Raw genomic sequence first — 15,460 nt, 5'->3', positions numbered from 1 at the left:
CTTACTGTGCTGGAGGATATGGAGGAGTATAAATAAAGTTTTCCTGTTCTTGCATTATGAGATGATCTGGCGCCCAACATTTCTTTCTTGCACTGCACCTGTTGTCCATGTGTATTCCCTCCATCAGGTACTTTGTAATAAGCACCCGTGTATTCGGGGGTCCTGCTGGTCATGGACACCATACCCATGGCATAGCTGGAGCAAAAGAGCGCAACTGCAAAGAGGTGAGACACTATGGGTGTAATTCAGACCTGGTCGCATGCAGGCTGTTTTTTGCACTGCTGCGACCGGGTAATCACCGCCTACAGGGGAGGAAGCAGTCGCTGTGCAGAGAGCTGCACAAAAGTTTGTGCAGTTTCTGCACAGCCCAGAACTTACTCAACCGCTGCGATGATCCGGGATGTTGCTGACGTCAGGAACCCTCCCTGGATACGGCCGGCCACGCCTGCACTTTCCTGGACACGCCCTGAAAACGGTGAGTTGACACCCCCGGACAGCCTCCTCCTGTCAATCTTCTTGCGTTCGCCGTTGCGACCGCTTTCTTCGTAGTGTCCACCTGCGCATTGCGACCCACACGCATGCGCTGTTCAGGCTCTATCGCATGACTGCGAAAAAATGCAGAGTGCGATTGGGTCTGAATGACCCCCTATATTCAGGTACCCCAAGTAAGTGTACCACAGTACCTGTAGGGTTCCACAACTGCACAGCAGGGGCATAAGTTCATCCCAGTCGCCTGGAGGCAAGTTGGAGTTTGGTGCCCCCCAGTTAAAACAAATATGTTGTGTTTGTGTGTGTGTGTGTGTTTGTTTGTTTGTGTGTGTGTGTGTGTGTATGCACATGACTTACAGAATTATATAGATAGCGCTCTCAGCCGGGACAACAGGGACCAGAGTCCACAGCAAATTGGCTGGGCACCAGCTACAGATGTAACCACGCTCATCCATCCTGTGGGTGCTTAGTATGCCGAGCTGTGGCTAGTCGCACACCCCCAAATTGACCACTGCCGGGTCCTTATATAGAATCCAGAACTAGCTAGAGTCTGAAGCTGGGAGGATGACGTTTTGCTTCGATTAGAATTCTGGGCCTGGCAGGAAAACCCAAACCAAGACTCGGATTTACCCGGAACCCAGAAGTTCAGACGTGTTCAGATTTCCTAACATCCAAACCGCTCATCTCTAACCATTAGTAGCATATATTTTCTGTCAGAGATCTTATACTGATTCCAGATGGCAGCACAGAGGATGACATACCTACACAAATGGGGGATGGAAGAGAAGATTTCGTGTTGAGACAACAAAACATAACCAAACACAGTACAGCAAAAGAAATTGGCATTTTGGTGAAGGAATGTCTAAATGTCTAAAATAAGCCTCATAAAGGAACAAACAAGTGTAGTGAAATCAACATTAAAATACATCCTTAAAGTAACAAAATCTGAGTTTAGGACCAAAATTATCCAGGAGCGAGAGTTTGTTGTGTGTTAATAAGAATGTTTTACATATGTTTGTGTAACTTTTCTATGTTCATGCATGTTAAAATATGTGCGCGCACTGAGTGCACGTTTGTCTTAATTTTAGATATTTATTTTAAACGTAAAGCAGTCAAGCACGTTAGTAATTGTTTTTGGAATAGATTTAATGATTTATGGCAAAGTTCAGGGCTTCCCAAACTGGGTCCTTAAGGGCACCGCACGAGTTTCCCTTCCCTGCCACTGCTTACACTGTTTATCTGACTGGTCACATCCTGTGCGACCAGGTCAGATAAAGCACTTGCAGGCATGGTCGCATCTGATGCGGCCATGCCAGGCAAGTGGTTAAAACACAGGAACAGCATCTCACCGACCACAAGGTAGATGAAGTATGGGACAAAAATCATATGACATATGGTGAGATTATTGAGAATGCACGCACACTGGTCGATATTGGGAGATTGAGGGCGAGATTTTCATTCTTGCCGATAGATCGGATAATCGTATGTTCGTGTTTGTGGGCAAGATTTGTCCGATTTATTGGCGAAACGACGATGCGATCATTCATACACACTATAAAATTAATCAGGTCAATCACCTGTTTATTGGCAAATCAGGCCAATAATTGTATAGTGTGTACTTACTACTAAGCTTAAGTGAAATGGATTGGAAGAGGTTTACAAATCCTTAATGCTGCATTTACCAAGTCAGCCAGTAGATGTCAGTAGTGCATCAGGAATAACTTTAGGCTTTTTACTATTACAAAATCTGCTCTCTAGAGTTTAGTAGTCACAGCTGGTCATTTAAGAACAGGAAGAAATGTCACCCCACAACACATTTCATTATATACAAATGATTGGAGTCTTCTTTTGACCATTTCTCTTAGAAAATGGGTCTGAATGTATTTTGGAGGGTTTGTGGGTCCAGAATCAAATGCACATGTTGGAAAAAGTAAAGACAGTGCCTTCACCATCTAACTTACTGGTGCTTCCAAGTTACATTGGGCGGAATGTACTAAGCGGAAAATGCGGTAAACTCCCTGTTTACCGCATTTTCCTGATGTACTACCCCCGGCTGGCAGGACAGCGCCGGGCGTACGTCCATAGAAGCCTATGGGCTTCTCTCCGCGGCGCTGTGTGAGGGATCCGATCGGATCCCTCCCAGCATGCCCTGCGGCCGCCCCCGTCCCCCCAGCGCATGCGCAGACTGACTCCTGGGGCCGAATCCCGGAAGTCAGGCTGCCGCTGCGCATCGCGGAGGACAGCTCTTATCGGAAGAGCTGTTCTCCGCAATGCTGATCGCATATGTTAGTACACAGGTTCTCAAACTCGGTCCTCAGGACCCCACACAGTGCATGTTTTGCAGGTCTCCTCACAGAATCACAAGTGAAATAATTAGCTGCACCTGCGGACCTTATAAAATGTGTCAGTGAGTAATTAATATACACCTGTGTACCTGCTGGGTTACCTGCAAAACATGCACCGTGTGGGGTCCTGAGGACCGAGTTTGAGAACCACTGTGTTAGTACATATGCGATCAGCATCGTGGCGCAGGGATGTACATCCCGCCGATTGACTCTTAATTTAAACTTTTAAACATGTCATGATTCACTATTATGTCCAGAAGCTACATAATTATGGCAGTTGGAATCCCAATGGTCAAAATACAGATGGCGGAATCCTGACGGTCAAAATACCGACTGCGGAATCCACGACACCCATGGAGTGGAAATAGAACCTGTGGCGAGCAAAGCGAGACACTGAGCCCGCAAGGAGCTTCGTTCCGCTCGCCCCCCTGATGGCATTCTGATGGTCAGGATTCCAGCGTCGGTATTTTCACCGTCGGGATTCAGACCGCCGGGATCCTATACCTAACCAAAAATTATACGTAGTTGATTTTTTTAGTAGCATTTTCTATATTACACACAAGTTTATACTGTATTGTATGGATGGAAATATGATTTACAATGCACCTGCCCTTATTTTCTATCAGCAATGATTGGAGTCATTGTCAATGTTGACGGAGTCAGGGATTTTTTGCTAATGCGTGTGCACAAAAATCCCCAAAACTCTTACATTGCATGCATTACACAAAGTGTACACACAGAGGCGACATTGTGATTGAGACTCACAGAATCAGATGTTTTGGAAAAGTGCTGGGGGTTCCTGGCCTGTAACTGGGAGGTGACTAAACAGACGCACAGAGATTCTCCATCTTACTGTGCCATAGGGCTAGTACAAGTTTCTAAGATGCACCAGGCGGTATTACAGCATGTACACACAGGGCCGGTGCAAGGTTTCTCAGCACCCTAGGCAAATAGTCAGCACCACCCCCCCCCCCCCTGCCAAAATACCAAGCCCTCAGGTAAAATTTAGGGATAGGATATTAGGGTTGTTTTAGCAGTTTGTGTTGAGGCAGAGGATCCCAAACGCGGTGCTCAAGGCACCCCAACAGTTCAGGTTTTAGGTATATCCATGGCTCTGCACAGATGGTTAAATCAAATTGACTAAGGTGCTAGTTAAGTCACCTCTGGCCAAGCATGGATACATTTAAAACGTGTGTGTGTGCGTGCGTGCGTGTACACACACAGTGGTCGAACTGGAAATTTTGAAGTGGAGGTATGGAAAAGTGCGTGGCCACTCAATAGGGGGCAGGCCTTCAGTGTAGTTTACCACCCCTTATACACATTTTGCACCACAATAGTAGGACCTCTTATACTTTCTCTATCGTCCTAGTGGATGCTGGGGTTCCTGAAAGGACCATGGGGAATAGCGGCTCCGCAGGAGACAGGGCACAAAAGTAAAGCTTTTACAGGTCAGGTGGTGTGTACTGGCTCCTCCCCCTATGACCCTCCTCCAGTTAGATTTTTGTGCCCGGCCGAGAAGGGTGCAATTCTAGGTGGCTCTCATAAAGAGCTGCTTAGAGAGTTTAGCTTAGGTTTTTTATTTTACAGTGATTCCTGCTGGCAACAGGATCACTGCAACGAGGGACAGAGGGGAGAAGAAGTGAACTCACCTGCGTGCAGGATGGATTGGCTTCTTGGCTACTGGACATGAAGCTCCAGAGGGACGATCACAGGTACAGCCTGGATGGTCACCGGAGCCACGCCGCCGGCCCCCTCACAGATGCTGAAGCAAGAAGAGGTCCAGAATCGGCGGCTGAAGACTCCTGCAGTCTTCTTAAGGTAGCGCACAGCACTGCAGCTGTGCGCCATTTTCCTCTCAGCACACTTCACACGGCAGTCACTGAGGGTGCAGGGCGCTGGGGGGGGGGCGCCCTGGGAGGCAAATGTAAACCTTTAAAAAGGCTAAAAATACCTCACATATAGCCCCAGAGGCTATATGGAGATATTTACCCCTGCCTAAATGTACTAAATAGCGGGAGACGAGCCCGCCGGAAAAGGGGCGGGGCCTATCTCCTCAGCACACGGCGCCATTTTCTGTCACAGCTCCGCTGGTCAGGAAGGCTCCCAGGTCTCTCCCCTGCACTGCACTACAGAAACAGGGTATAACAGAGAGGGGGGGCAAAATAAATGGCAATATATTAATATAAAAGCAGCTATAAGGGAGCACTTAATCATAAGGCTATCCCTGTCATATATAGCGCTTTTTGGTGTGTGCTGGCAGACTCTCCCTCTGTCTCCCCAAAGGGCTAGTGGGTCCTGTCTTCGTATAGAGCATTCCCTGTGTGTCTGCTGTGTGTCGGTACGTGTGTGTCGACATGTATGAGGACGTTATTGGTGTGGAGGCGGAGCAATTGCCAAATATGAGGATGTCACCTTCTAGGGGGTCGACACCAGAATGGATGCCTTTATTTGTGGAATTACGGGATAGCGTCAACTCGCTTAAGCAGTCGTTTGCCGACATGAGGCGGCCGGACACTCACTTAGTGCCTGTCCAGGCGCCTCAAACACCGTCAGGGGCTGTAAAACGCCCCTTGCCTCAGTCGGTCGACACAGACCCAGACACAGGCACTGATTCCGGTAGTGAAGGTGACGAATCAACCGTATTTTCCAAAAGGGCCACACGTTATATGATTTTGGCAATAAAGGAGATGTTACATTTAGCTGATACTACAGGTACCACTAAACAGGGTATTATGTGGGGTGTGAAAAAACTACCAGTAGTTTTTACCGAATCAGAAGAATTAAATGACGTGTGTGATGAAGCGTGGGGTGCCCCGATAAAAAACTGCTAATTTCAAAGAAGTTATTGGCTTTATACCCTTTCCCGCCAGAGGTTAGGGAGCGCTGGGAAACACCTCCTAGGGTGGACAAAGCGCTAACACGCTTATCAAAACAAGTGGCGTTACCCTCTCCTGAGACGGCCGCACTTAAAGATCCATCAGATAGGAGGATGGAAAATATCCAAAAAGGTATATACACACATGCAGGTGTTATACTACGACCAGCTATTGCGACTGCCTGGATGTGCAGTGCTGGGGTAGTTTGGTCAGAGTCCCTGATCGAAAATATTGATACCCTGGACAGGGACAATATTTTACTGTCGTTAGAACAAATAAAGGATGCATTTCTTTATATGCGTGATGCACAGAGAGATATCTGCACACTGGCATCACGGGTAAGTGCTATGTCCATTTCGGCCAGAAGAGCTTTATGGGCACGACAGTGGACAGGCGATGCGTAGAGGAGTTATTTGGGGTCGGTCTATCGGATTTGGTGGCCACGGCTACGGCCGGGAAATCCACTTTTCTACCTCAAGTCACTCCCCAACAGAAAAAGGCACCGACCTTTCAACCGCAGCCCTTTCGTTCCTTTAAAAATAAGAGAGCAAAAGGCTATTCATATCTGCCACGAGGCAGAGGACGAGGGAAGAGACAGCAACAGGCAGCTCCTTCCCAGGAACAGAAGCCCTCCCCGGCTTCTACAAAAGCCTCAGCATGACGCTGGGGCTTCGCAAGCGGACTCGGGGGCGGTAGGCGGTCGTCTCAAGAATTACAGCGCGCAGTGGGCTCACTCGCAGGTAAATCCCTGGATCCTGCAGATAATATCTCAGGGGTACAGGTTGAAATTAGAGACAGAGCCACCTCGCCGTTTCCTGAAGTCTGCTTTACCAACGTCCCCCTCAGAAAGGGAGACGGTTTTGGAAGCCATTCACAAGCTGTATTCTCAGCAGGTGATAGTCAAGGTACCTCTTCTACAACAAGGGAAGGGGTATTATTCCACTCTTTTTGTGGTACCGAAGCCGGATGGCTCGGTAAGGCCTATTCTAAATCTGAAGTCCTTGAACCTGTACATAAAGAAGTTCAAGTTCAAGATGGAGTCACTCAGAGCAGTGATAGCGAACCTGGAAGAAGGGGACTTTATGGTATCCTTGGACATCAAGGATGCGTATCTCCACGTTCCAATTACCCCTCACACCAGGGGTACCTCAGGTTCGTTGTACAAAACTGTCACTATCAGTTTCAGACGCTGCCGTTTGGTTTGTCCACGGCACCTCGGGTCTTTACAAAGGTAATGGCCGAGATAATATTTCTTCTTCGAAGAAAAGGCGTATTAATTATCCCATACTTGGACGATCTCCTAATAAGGGCAAGGTCCAGAGAACAGCTAGAGATGGGTTTAGCACTATCTCAAGAGGTGCTAAAGCAGCACGGATGGATTCTGAATATTCCAAAATCCCAATTAATGCCGACAACTCGTCTGCTGTTCCTGGGGATGATTCTGGACACAGTTCAGAAAAAGGTTTTCTTCCCGAAGAAAAAGCCAAGGAGTTATCTGACCTGGTCAGGAACCTCCTAAAACCAGGAAAGGTGTCTGTACATCAATGCACAAGAGTCCTGGGAAAAAATGGTAGCTTCTTACGAAGCACTCCCTTTCGGCAGATTCCATGCAAAGGGATCTGTTGGACAAATGGTCAGGGTCGCATTTTCAGATGCACCTGCGGATAACCCTGTCACCGAGGACAAGGGTATCCCTTCTGTGGTGGTTGCAGGAGGCTCATCTATTGGAGGGCCGCAGATTCGGCATGCAGGATTGGATCCTGGTGACCACGGATGCCAGCCTGAGAGGCTGGGGAGCAGTCACACAGGGAAGAAATTTCCAGGGAGTGTGGTCGAGCCTGAAAAAGTCTCTTCACATAAGCATTCTGGAACTAAGAGCAATCTACAATGCTCTAAGCCAGGCGGAACCTCTGCTTCAAGGAAGACCGGTGTTGATCCAGTCGGACAACATCACGGCAGTCGCCCATGTAAACAGACAGGGCGGCACAAGAAGCAGGAGGGCAATGGCAGAAGCTGCCAGGATCCTTCGCTGGGCGGAGAATCACGTGATAGCACTGTCAGCAGTATTCATCCCGGGCGTGGACAACTGGGAAGCAGACTTCCTCAGCAGACACGACCTTCACCCGGGAGAGTGGGGACTTCATCCAGAAGTTTTCCACATGCTATTAAACCGTTGGGTAAAACCAATGGTGGACATGATGGCGTCTCGCCTCAACAAAACACTGGACAGGTATTGCGCCAGGTCAAGAGATCCGCAGGCAATAGCTGTGGACGCGCTGGTAACACCTTGGGTGTACCAGTCGGTATATGTGTTTCCTCCTCTGCCTCTCATACCAAAGGTATTGAGGATTATACGGCAAAGAGGAGTAAGACTAGTGGCTCCGGATTGGCCAAGAAGGACTTGGTACCCGGAACTTCAAGAGATGGTCACGGACGATCCGTGGCCTCTACTTCTGAGAAGGGACCTGCTTCAGCAGGGTCCTTGTCTTTTTCAAGACTTACCGCGGCTGCGTTTGACGGCATGGCGTTTGAATGCCAGATCCTAAAAGGAAAAGGCATTCCAGAAGAAGTCATTCCTACCTTGATAAAGGCAAGGAAGGAAGTCACCGCGAAGCATTATCGCCGTATTTGGCGAAAATATGTTGCGTGGTGCGAGCAGCGGAGTGCTCCGATGGAGGAATTTCAACTGGGTCGTTTTCCTACATTTCCTGCAATCAGGATTGTCTATGGGTCTCAAATTGGGATCTATTAAGGTTCAAATTTCGGCCCTATCAATATTCTTCCAAAAAGAATTGGCCTCAGTCCCTGAGGTCCAGATTTTTATCAAAGGAGTACTGCATATACAGCCTCCTGTGGTGCCTAAGGTGGCACCGTGGGATCTAAATGTAGTTTTAGATTTCCTCAAATCCAATTGGTTTGAACCACTAAAGAATGTGGATTTGAAATATCTCACATGGAAAGTGACTATGTTACTGGCCCTGGCTTCGGCCGGGAGAGTATCTGAACTGGCGGCTTTGTTTAATAAAAGCCCTTATTTAATTTTCCATTCGACATAGGGCAGAGCTGCGGACGCGTCCGCATTTTCTCCCTAAGGTGGTATCAGCGTTTCACCTGATCCAGCCTATTGTAGTGCCTGCGGCTACAGACGACTTGAAGGACTCCAAGTTGTTGGACGTTGTCAGAGCCTTAAAAATATACATTTAAAGGACGGCTGGAGTCAGAAAATCTGACTCGCTGTTTATACTGTATGCACCCAACAAGTTGGGTGCACCTGCTTCTAAGCAGTTGATTGCTCGTTGGATTTGTAACAAAATTCAACTTGTGCATTCTGTGGCAGGCCTGCCACAGCCTAAATCTGTTAAGGCCCATTCCGCAAGGAAGGTGGGCTCATCTTGGGCGGCTGCCCGAGGGGTCTCGGCATTACAACTCTGCCAAGCAGCTACGTGGTCAGGGGAGAACACGTTTGTAAATTTTTACAAATTTGATACCCTGGCAAAGGAGGACCTGGAGTTCTCTCATTCGGTGCTGCAGAGTCATCCGCACTCTCCCGCCCGTTTGGGAGCTTTGGTATAATCCCCATGGTCCTTTCAGGAACCCCAGCATCCACTAGGACGATAGAGAAAATAAGAATTTACTTACCGATAATTCTATTTCTCGGAGTCCGTAGTGGATGCTGGGCGCCCATCCCAAGTGCGGATTATCTGCAATACTTGTACATAGTTATTGTTAACTAATTCGGGTTATTGTTTAGGAAGCCATCTTTCAGAGGCTCCTCTGTTATCATACTGTTAACTGGGTTTAGATCACAAGTTGTACGGTGTGATTGGTGTGGCTGGTATGAGTCTTACCCGGGATTCAAAATCCTCCCTTATTGTGTACGCTCGTCCGGGCACAGTACCTAACTGGAGTCTGGAGGAGGGTCATAGGGGGAGGAGCCAGTACACACCACCTGACCTGTAAAAGCTTTACTTTTGTGCCCTGTCTCCTGCGGAGCCGCTATTCCCCATGGTCCTTTCAGGAACCCCAGCATCCACTACGGACTCCGAGAAATAGAATTATCGGTAAGTAAATTCTTATTTTCTAGTACTGGTGCCCCTTTCACATTATACCACACACTTTGAGCCAAAAATCACATTATAGCACACGGTATGAGCTGAAAATCACATTATAGCACACGGTATGAGCTGAAAATCACATTATAGCACACGGTATGAGCTGAAAATCACATTATAGCACACGGTATGAGCCGAAAATCACATTACAGCACACGGTATGAGCCGAAAATCACATTACAGCACACGGTATGAGCCGAAAATCACATTACAGCACACGGTATGAGCTGAAAATCACATTATAGCACACGGTATGAGCTGAAAATCACATTATAGCACACGGTATGAGCTGAAAATCACATTATAGCACACGGTATGAGCCGAAAATCACATTATAGCACACGGTATGAGCCGAAAATCACATTATAGCACACGGTATGAGCCGAAAATCACATTATAGCACACGGTATGAGCCGAAAATCACATTATAGCACACGGTATGAGCTGAAAATCACATTATAGCACACGGTATGAGCCGAAAATCACATTATAGCACACGGTATGAGCTGAAAATCACATTATAGCACACGGTATGAGCTGAAAATCACATTATAGCACACGGTATGAGCCGAAAATCACATTACAGCACACGGTATGAGCCGAAAATCACATTATAGCACACGGTATGAGCCGAAAATCACATTATAGCACACGGTATGAGCTGAAAATCACATTATAGCACACGGTATGAGCCGAAAATCACATTATAGCACACGGTATGAGCCGAAAATCACATTATAGCACACGGTATGAGCTGAAAATCACATTATAGCACACGGTATGAGCCGAAAATCACATTATAGCACACGGTATGAGCCGAAAATCACATTATAGCACACGGTATGAGCCGAAAATCACATTATAGCACACTGTATGAGCCGAAATTTACATTATAGCACACGGTATGAGCCGAAAATCACATTATAGCACACGGTATGAGCCGAAAATCACATTATAGCACACGGTATGAGCTGAAAATCACATTATAGCACACGGTATGAGCCGAAATTTACATTATAGCACACGGTATGAGCCGAAAATCACATTATAGCACACGGTGTGAGCCGAAATTCACATTATAGCACACGGTATGAGCCAATATTCACATTATAGCACACAGTATGAGCCGAAAATCACATTAAAGCACACAGTATGAGCCGAAAATCACGTTATAGCACACGGTATGAGCCGACAATCACATTATAGCACACGGTATGAGCCGAAAATCACATTATAGCACACAGTATGAGACGAAATTCACATTATGCCACATGGAATGAGCCGAAATTCACATTATGCCACACACATAGCCACATATCTACATACTCACCGCCACATACAGTATACACACATGCATATATATATTTACACACACAGCCACATTTACACACATACACTGTCCCTACCCTGACACTCTCCTCTATCAGTTACCCTCTGCTCACCAGTTGCCGGGTAGCCGAGGGTGTCAGCATACGGAAGCCAGGCAGCTGTGCTGTGGAGCGGGAGCCGGCCACCGGAGTTGTTATCAAAGAAAGAGAAAGCCGGGCAGCGGAGCTGTCAGGGGGGCAGGAGCCGGAGCCTTGGCGTAATCATGCTGCATGCGGGAGCCGAACCTTGCAGCCGCACTTGTCAGGGCTCAGGGACGGGTGCCGGGCACTGTACTATTTCAAATCTGCCGCGGAACGGCAGCCAATCAGGAGCTGATGCTACTGATTGGCTGCCGGTCTGCGGCAGATTTGAAATAGTAGCGCCGCAGTCAGCTTGCTGCTGCGGGGGACAGTGTTCGAAGAAGTGCCGGTATACCAAACCATAGTATACCGGCCCACTTCAGGCACTGTAATATATATATATATATATAGAACAGAATTGATACTGCGGCAGTCGGAGTCGTTTAAAACGAGCAAAGTGCAGTCAAAAAAATGTACATCACATAGTCCAACGTTTTGGGGTGTCTAACCCCTTTTTCACACCTTGACAAAGGGGTTAGGCACCCCGAAATGTTGGACTATGTGATGTACATTTTTTTTACTATACTTTGCTCGTTTTAAACGACTCGGAGTGCCGCAGTATCAATTCAATATGGGATCCGGTCTGAAGATCGACAGTGTCTAGGTCGACAATGTTTAGGTCGACCACTATAGGTCGACAGTCACTAGGTCGACATGGATGGAAGGTCGACAGGGTTTCTAGGTCGACATGTGCTAGGTCGACAGGTCTAAAGGTCGACATGAGTTTTTCACATTTTTTTTGGGGGGGGGGGGATTTTTTCATACTTAACGATCCACGTGGACTACGATTGGAACGGTAAAGTGTGCCGAGCGAAGCGGTAGCGGAGCGAAGGCACCATGCCCGAAGCATGGCGAGCGAAGCGAGCCATGCGAGGGGATGCGGTGCACTAATTTGGGATCCCGGTCACTCTACGAAGAAAACGACACAAAAAAAATTTTTTTCCTCATGTCGACCTTTAGACCTGTCGACCTAGCACATGTCGACCTAGAAACCCTGTCGACCTTCCATCCATGTCGACCTAGTGACTGTCGACCTATAGTGGTCGACCTAAACATTGTCGACCTAGACACTGTCGATAAAACGAACCACACCCATTCAATATACTATCTTCCTCACTGAGGGCACCGGGGCCAATCAACATCTAAAACAGAGTGCCGGGCTGATTGTAAAAAATATATCTATATATATATATATATATATATAAAATAAGGAATACATATATCTTGGCACTTAGGATGCCAAAATACCGTCAGCGGCATCCCAGAGATTAAAATCCTGACACTTACTAATTAAGTAAACTAACCCTGATCCCTAACCCCCCCCCCCCAATCCCTAATACACCTTTCCCGCAGCCTGACCCTAATTGTCCCCCCTCCCAGCTTACTCCTAACCCTAACCACCCCCTTCCTGCAGCCTAAACCTCCCCAGGTGTGCCTAACCCTCCCCCCACAGCCTACACCTAACCTAAACGTCCCAAGAGGGTATGGCTCAATCCCGGCTGCACGGAGGACACAGGTGCAGGCCAGGGAGAGCAGACGCCGGACGCTGCCAGGAAGCAATGTATGGCGCGGCGATTGGCTGTCCCTCCCTGCACTGCTACTCACTTCTCGGCAGCATGAGGATGAGTTGCGAGGTGAGGACAGGCGGAGGGAGGCGGACGGGGGCGGAGGGAGGGCGGGGGTGGGGAAACCCTCTCCACGTCGGGTGAAGGTACCGCCGAAACCCTCCCCCCCCGGCTCGAGCAGCTTTGTTGTCTCCGGCGCAAGAGGGGGAGGTGGTAATAGCTTATCTGACACACCGAGTTAACGGGTAGCGGTTGCCTGACATCCCAATTTTTTTTTTTTTTTTTTTTGCTGCACCCAGCGCCGCCTTTCAAGTGCTGCCGCCCATAGGCAGCTGCCTAAAGCTGCCTAATGGTGGCTCCGGCCCTGTGTATCATACCTCCCAACATGACCCTCTCCAGGAGGGACAAAATGCTCTGTTCCTGGACTTCCCTCTTAATGTATGATTGCTGGCACTTGTATTGAACAGGTAAATGTATAAGAAAGGTGTTTCAGCACAGGTGATGGCAATCATACATTACCAGGAAAGTCCAGGAACAGAGCATTTTCTCCCTACTGGAGAGGGTCATGTTGGGAGGTATGTGTACAGATGCTGGAAGTGGGTGTCTCAGCCCTTACACCAGAGGTTATCAAACTCGGTCCTCGGGGGCACACACAGTGCATGTTTTGCAGGTCTCCTCACAGAATCACAAGTGAAATAATTAGCTCCACCTGTGGACCTTTTAAAATGTGTCTGTGAGTAATTAATACACCTGTGCACCTGCTGGGTTACCTGCAAAACATGCACTGTGTGTGCCCCAGAGGACTGAATTTGAGAACCTCTGCCTTACACAATCAGAAGCATGGCTGTACACCAGGGATGGTCTTTGTAGCAGCATTTAGACAATGTCACAGGCGGGTGATGGCCAAAAGCTGCAGCTTCGTCTGTGCCCACTTCTGTATCAGCCCCACTGTATCTATTTACCTTTATTAAGTCATGCATGCCCCTATACAAATTGTACTTGAAGAAGGGGATATTTTCAACTCCAAAACATCTGTTTCCTTGAAGATGTTACCACGTAAGTCTGATTTTCAGGGCCGTAACTAGGTGTGTGCGGAGGTGGCACTGCACATCGCACTGAAGGGTAGGGGGCGCTGTTGGCGGCACTTGTCAATGATCTGTTTTTATTACTTTCACTTGCAGTTTTCCCCCTTTTTGAAGCCCAGCATCAAATAATTCTAAGCTAGAGAATTCTAACTATTTGAAGCTTACCGTGTACTTTGTGAGAAAATGATCAGCATTGCAGCTTAGCAGATATATGTAGTGTGTGGCTGCAAGAGATTGGATGTGTTGCTGCACGCTACATAGATCTGCTCGGGTGTACTACGATTGGTTGGCGCTCGGGATCCCGGCGCCCAGCATACTGACACAAGGATCCCGGCTGCCAGAATGCTGGCAGCAGGGTGAGCGCAAAAGAGCCCCTTGCGGGCTCGCTGCACTCGTCACGCTGCGGGCATGGTGGCACGCTATGTGTGCCACGCTATTTATTCTCCCTCCAGGGGTGTCATGGACAGCTCAAGTGGGAGAATCGAGATCCCGACAGCCGTTATATCGAGTGCCTCCCGATCTGCTCAGTTGCAATGATGATTTTCTTTTTTTACAAAGTACCGGTAGCTTCATATAGTGTTCATAGTTTTCATGTATGATCAAATAGCTCAATGGGTAGGGTGTTTGATTAGAATTCAGCAGGTAATAGGTTTGAATCCTGGGTATGGCAGTATATTGAAATGTGTTATTTAATAAAGGGTATTGTAACTGAATAACAACGAGCTCTCACGTTAAGTGCATGAATGTGGTATAAAGAGGATTTGTGTAATGTGGGAAGGGGCATCATAGCATGGGCTTTCTCTGGGATCAATCTTGTCATGCCCCTTTCCTACGAGGCATATTTCTTATGTCATACTTGCCTACCTGACCTTCTCCATGAGGGAGAAAATGCTCTGTTCCTGGACTTTCCTGGTATTGTATGATTGCCATTACCTGTGGTGAGCTAGTTAATTGATAAGAAAGGTGTTTCATCACAGGTGATGGCAATCATACATTACCAGGAAAGTCCAGGAACAGAGCATTTTCTCCCTCATGGAGAGGGTCAGGTAGGCAAGTATGCCTTATGTACATATTAGAAAAATGGGGGGGGGGGGGAAGCGGGGAGCGACAATTATCTCTCTGGCACAGGGCACCAAAAAGTCTAGTTATGGCTTTGCTGATTTGCTTCAATAAAACAGCTGTGATGAGCATGTTTTGATTCAATAATCTTTTAGGTGTGCAGCCTCACTCTTTTCTGAATCTACAACTTGAATGTTGCAGGAGATCACAGCTGACAGTGATTGGGTCTGATCCATACTTGCCTACCTGACCCTCTCCATGAGGGAGAAAATGCTCTGTTCCTGGACTTTCCTGGTAATGTCTGATTGCCATCACCTGTGGGTGAAACACCTTTCTTATCAATTAACTAGCTCACAGGTTCTCAAACTCGGTCCTCAGGACCCCACACAGTGCATGTTTTGTAGGTCTCTTCTTCACAGAA

The 15,460-nt window shown here is 47.7% G+C and overlaps 1 long non-coding RNA gene across 2 annotated transcripts in view; it reads left to right on the top strand.

Moving 5' to 3' along the window:
* The window catches only part of LOC134904466 (uncharacterized), a 6,059-nt gene extending 5,999 nt beyond the window's left edge, over positions 1–60 (top strand). For both annotated transcript variants that reach the window (XR_010175756.1, XR_010175757.1), the window contains exon 2: positions 1–60. This exon is cut by the window's left edge and continues 141 nt beyond it. This is a non-coding gene — a long non-coding RNA (uncharacterized LOC134904466).
* Positions 61–15,460: the final 15,400 nt, after the last annotated feature.

The sequence above is a fragment of the Pseudophryne corroboree genome, chromosome 1 (assembly GCF_028390025.1).
Source record: "Pseudophryne corroboree isolate aPseCor3 chromosome 1, aPseCor3.hap2, whole genome shotgun sequence".
Lineage (NCBI taxonomy): Eukaryota > Metazoa > Chordata > Amphibia > Anura > Myobatrachidae > Pseudophryne > Pseudophryne corroboree.
The sequence above is the reverse complement of the archived record's forward strand: the minus strand, read 5'-3'. Positions and strand labels throughout refer to the sequence as shown.